The sequence below is a fragment of the Rattus norvegicus genome, chromosome X (genome assembly GCF_036323735.1).
Source record: "Rattus norvegicus strain BN/NHsdMcwi chromosome X, GRCr8, whole genome shotgun sequence".
Classification (NCBI taxonomy): domain Eukaryota; kingdom Metazoa; phylum Chordata; class Mammalia; order Rodentia; family Muridae; genus Rattus; species Rattus norvegicus.
Window position 1 is genome coordinate 68248351 of NC_086039.1, and position 6000 is coordinate 68254350.

At 45.2% G+C, this 6000-nt stretch overlaps 1 pseudogene; it reads right to left on the reverse strand.

The window, feature by feature from the left end:
- Positions 1–5493: 5493 nt before the first annotated feature.
- LOC120099478 (small nucleolar RNA SNORA48) lies at positions 5494–5623 on the reverse strand (annotated as a pseudogene).
- Between the last annotated feature and the right edge of the window lie 377 nt (positions 5624–6000).

The following is a 6000-nucleotide window of genomic DNA, read 5'->3' on the forward strand; positions in this document are numbered from 1 at the left end:
TCCTCCTCCTGTTCCTCCTCCCCCCCTCCTCCTCCTCTTCCTCCTCCTCCTCTTCCTCCTCTTCCTCCTCTTCCTCCTCTCCCTCCTCCTCCTCCTCCTCCTTCTCCTCCTTTTCTTGTTACCACAATAGATAAAAACTAGACATCAACAACAGAAGGAAAGTTAGAAAATCCAATTATGTGGGACTTGACCTAATAATCTTTGTAAAATCAATTATTCCTTATGTGCGTGTGTGCACATGCACTATTGGTGCTCTCACCATAAGAGAGGGTGGCACACATGCCGCAAGTGTGCATGTGGAGGTCCGAGGACCACTTTATGGAGTCAGTTCTCTTCTTCCACCTTTATGTGTGTTCTGGAGCTCAGGCTCAGATCAGTAAGGTTTGTATCATTGGGCAGCAAGTGCTTTTACTGCTGAGCCATCTGCTCCTAAGATCATGCTCTTGAATAGTCAATGGGCCAAAGAAACGAATCAAAAAAGAGAAACTAGGAAAATTAAAATGAAAAAGAAAATACAATGAGCCAAACTTATGGGACACAGTAAAAGTACTGGTATAGTAGTAAGACAATAGTTTCTCTCCCCTCCCTCTCCTTCTTCCTCTCCCTTTCCCTTCCCTTCCCTCTCCTGTCTTCTCCTCCCTCTCTCCCAGAACATATGGCCCTCCTATCTCAACCTCCCAAGTATCTGCCACAGTAACGGACACAATATAGGTCTGGGAATGTAACTTCTGCTGTAGATTATTTCACTAGCATACATTAGGCCCCAGGTTGATCCCCAGCAACACACACACACACACACACACACACACACACACACAAAGAGAGAGAGAGACACAGAGAGAGAGACAGACAGACATACACACACAGACACGCACAGACACACACACAGAGACAGACACACAAACATAGAGACAGACAGACACACACACAGACACACAGACACACACAGAGACAGACAGACAGACACACACACACAGAAGGGGGAGGGAGACAGACAGACACACACAGACACACAGAGAGAGAGAGAGAGAGAGACAGACAGACAGACACAGACACACAGAGAGAGACAGAGAGAGAGACAAAGAGAGACAGACAGAGAGAGAGAGAGACAGACACACACAGACACAGAGACACACACAGACAGACAGACACACACAGAGAGACAGACAAACAGACACACACAGACACACAGAGACAGACAAACACACACACACAGAGACAGATAGACAGACAGACACACACACAGAAAGATACAAACACACACAGAGACAGATAGACAGACAGACACACACACGGACACAGAGAGAGACACAGAGACACACACACAGATAGACACACACACAGACACACACACAGAGACACAGAGAAAGAGACACAGAGACACACACACAGATAGACACACATAGACACACACACAGACACAGAGAAAGAGATACAGAGACACACACACAGAGATAGACACACACAGACACACACACATAGACACACACACACACGATTATTAGAAAAACAATAGTAAAAATGATCAGTGAGACTGAAGAAGTACAGCACCAATAGATATGTTAGCATGAAAGGGGGAAATCTTGAGGGGTCTCCTCAACTCTAACACAAATAACCATAAGTTACTAAGGATTCATGATGAGAGTAGGAGAAATAGTCTTCCCCAGGGATGAACCTCCCACAATAGTTCATAGCAATTGGCCATCCTTGAGATCATATACATACAACTGACATTATACAGACTCAGGAAGTTGTGATAGTATGTATGTGTGTGTGTATATATATATATATATATATATATATATATATATATATATATATGTGTGTGTGTGTGTGTGTGTGTATGCATACACACCCACACACATCTGCACACAGATCACAAAGAAAAAAGGCCATGAATTTGAGAGGGAACTGAAGGCTTGGGAGGAGTTAGAGAGAAGAAAGGGAAGGGAAGAAAGGTATAATTATATTTTAATTTAAAAAAATAAATAATTTCCACACTAAAATTCAATTTCTTTAACTGGTAAAATTTCTCAAAAGGTTTGGAATAAAATGTACCTCATTATAGTTAAGGTCACATACAATGAGCCCACAGCTGTCAGATTCAGTGAAAACTAAAAGCTTTCTCTAAATTGTAAACCACGCACCCTCATGACTTCAAGTCAACATAGTACTGGCAGTTATAATAACCAGAACAATTAGGTAAGCAAACAAAAGAAATTATGTTCAAATTGAAAAGGAACAAGTAAAATCATTTCTGTTCATACGTGACATGATCTTAATATAGAATGCATCAAAAACTCTCTCAAGCCAAAAAAAAAAATACTAGAACTGATAACAAATGAATTTTCAGAAGAAAGTGTCAACACCCAGGAATCATTTGTATTTCTGTAGATTAACAGCGAGTTATCAAAAAAGTTAATAAGGAAAATTTCATTTAAAGTACCATCAAATGTAACAAAGCATTTGGAAATAAACAAGGAGCCAAAATGTGTGTGTGTGCGCGCGCACACACACACACACACACACACACACACACACACTGAAAACTAGAGTAAACTGACGAGGGAAGTTAGAGAGGACACAGATGGCAAGATGCTCCATGCCCAAGGATGGGAAGACTTGCTGTTACATTATTAGGTCGTATATGCTCAAGCTATTCCCAGTGAGACTCACAGTGTCCTTCTGCTGCCTGTGGATCAAGATAGAGAACTCTCAGCTCCTCTAGCACCATGTTTGCCTGTACACTGTTATGCTTTCTGTCATGATGATGATGAAACAAACCTCTGAAACTTTAAGCCAGCCCCAATGAAATCTTTGCCTTTATAAGAGTTGCCATGGTCATGTTGTCTCTTCACAGCAATAAAATCCCAACTAAGACAGGTTTCATCTCATGGAGTGGGCCTTAAGTCAAATCACACATCGGTTGGTTCCTCCCACAAGCTTTGTGCCACCATTGGACTAGCCTATCTTCCAGGCAGGACATCATTGGTGTTTACCTTTCTATTTTAACAGCATTCGGAATTGTTTCCTATACTAAAGATGCTAGAATGCTGGGTCCCTTTCTTAGTATTTCTTCATTTCCCTCAATCCCTGAAGGAGAGAAGTCACTCACAGCCACCCCATCCCATATAGGAACAATTCTGAAAGGACAGCTGGGTGAGAAGGTTCAAGCAGAATTAACTTCCTGGGTTGTGAAAACTTTGGAGATTCCAGGATTGCTGGATAGAGTGGGAAAACCACCTCTTAAGACTTGACTTAAGAATGCTTGGAAGAGGGTTGGAGGATGGCTCAGTCCACAGACAAGGAAGAAACCAAGTGTGCTGGAGAGTGTTTGTGACCTCAGTGCTAGGATGTGTAGATAGGTAGATCCCCAGAACTCACCGGCCAACCAGTATAGTCAATAGGTGGGTTCCAGATTCAGTGAGACTCTGTCTCAAAAGCTAGGGTGGAGGCGGGCATGGTGGTACATGCCTTTAATCCCACCACTTGGCTGGCAGAGGCAGGCAGATCTCTGTAAGTTAAAGGCCAGCCTGGTCTGCAGAGAGTTCCAGGACAGCCAGGGCTACACAGAGAAACCCTGTGTTGAAAAAGAAAAACCAGGGTGGAAAGCCGTAGAGAAAGATACTGGATGCCAGTCTCTGGCCTCTATATACATACATGTGCATGTGTATACACCCATGTTCACACAGACGAAAACACCCATACACTACACATGCATACACATATACAATGTAAAAATAATTAATTAAAAATGGAGAAATACTAGAAAAATTTTAGTTGTGATAAAAGGCTCAGACTTATTCCTCTGTGTACCGCAAAATGTGAGTTTTCTTAAAGGTTCCACCGACTGTAAATTTTTCCATAGTTTTCTTAAATAATACCTCCAAAGGTCATCAGTGGCCAGAGTTGACATCACAGCAGGTATGAGAGTATGCTATGTAGCACACTATTTTGCTAGAGACATAGCCCAGTTTTGTTCTTCATTTTTAAAAACGTTTTACTGATTCTTTGTGAGTTTCATACCATATACCCAAGTCTCGCTCATCTCCCCATCCCCTCATATCTGCCCTTTGCCCTTGCAACCCTCCTGCACAAAATAAAGCACACACAAAAAAACAACAAAAACAAGACATAAAAAACATCTCATTGAGGAAGCTGTAGCATGTCCCAGCGTGCCCCACTCTATGTCCCTCTGTCCACACATCTTCACTTGCAAATGTTCATTGTAATGAGTCATTGATCTGGTTTGAGATCTCTGGCTTCTGTGACATCGTCAATATTGGATTCTCACGGGGACTCCTGCTAGTTATCCTGTTGTTGCCCTGTGTCATGGAGATCCTGCAACTTTGAATCAGCAGGACCAACCCTTTCATGCATCACGATTACTTACAGAAGATACAGATTTGGGGGTGATTTAACTCCGAGCCCTGGATCAGGGCCTGGGTGGCAGCTGAGCTGGTCAGCCCGCTGGCAATTCTTTATCTGCACCACCAGGGTGCGCTGTCCTGAATTGTTCTGGCTAGTCAGGGTGCAGAGCCCTGCTGCAGCTGGTAAGGGGCTGGCTCAGCTCTCCAAGCTCTCACACTCTCAGGGCTAGCTCGCCAGTGCCTTTGCCACCAGGGCTGGCTCCACTGCGCTGCTCACGTCAGGTGCAGGGCTCACTCTCGAGTACTGCAGCCAGTGACAGAGGGCATGCTAGCACTCCTGCTCTCACTCCCCCAGGGCCAGCTACCCCTGGCGACTGCAGGTGGTTAGGGGGTGCCTCACCTTGGCATTCACACCATATGAATGGCGGGGTGGCTTTCCTGTACTCTCACCCTTGGGACTGACTTACCTGCAGCCCTGCCACCAGGGTCAACTCTGCTATGTTGTTCAGACAAGGTACAGGGCCAGCTTTCCGAGTGCTGCAGCTGGTGACTAGCTCTCCTGAACTATGACCCTGTAGGCAGCTTTCCTAACTGCTGGAGGTGGCAAAGGGCGGAGGGAGGGGAACATCACCTCTGTGTCCCTGCCACCCCATGGTCAGCTCTTCCACACTGACACCATTAGGACCAGCTCACCCACAACCCAGCCACCAGGACCAGCTCCACTGTGCTTCCTGGATGAGGTGCAGGGCCTGACCTCCAAAGTGTTGTTGCTGGTGAGAGCTTGGGCCAGATTTCTAGAAGGACACATCCAGTGAGGAATGGGACCAGTTACATACAGCCTCTGGACATCCACATGGTCCCTGGCTGGTTCCCCAACCAGGGACATTCCTGTGTCCTCTAATAGAAATATTAGCCGTGGACATTCATGCCAGCCACAGCCTCTGAGTAGCCACACAGTTGGTAGGCCCCTGGGTAACAAGCTCCATTTGTGTTACATAGCCTGCTAGCAAACAGAAGTCTAGGGCCCACCCGTGTGTGCATTCAAAGGCAGGTCTGTGGGGTCTGCAGGTCTCTGTCTTCCTCCTACTGTGCCACACTGCCTAGATTTGATTTGATTTGATTTTTATGAGTCCTAGGCATAAAACATCTTTGCTCACCATGATGGTTAGATGAACAAAGGACGCCATCTGCTCTCCCCCTGGATGATATAAGAATACCACCAACAAAGTATCTCTTTGCCCATTGCTGGGGATGGGGCGCAGTTCTGGTCTTTAAACCAAGAGTTGGGACTGAAGCCTTAGTCATCTTTATTAAGGAAGGTCTTAGGAAGATCCAGGGCAAGGGATGCGGTAGATATATTCCTCTGCACTTGACCAGTGATCCCTTAGTCTCACAGATCATGGCACACTCCGTCATTTTCAAGTGGGAGCTGAACATCCTCTACCTTAAGGTGATAGCCAGTAACTGGCAGGCTTGGCAGTTTCCCTACAGAAGCACGAAGGCCCCTTCAAATGTGAATTACTCTCTGAACTGGGTGTTTCTTCTTTAAATAGCTGTTGGGTCTTTGATGAATAGTCCACATTATGAAGCCCTTACCATCTAGAATGCTGGGAAATCTTAGTTTCTTCTC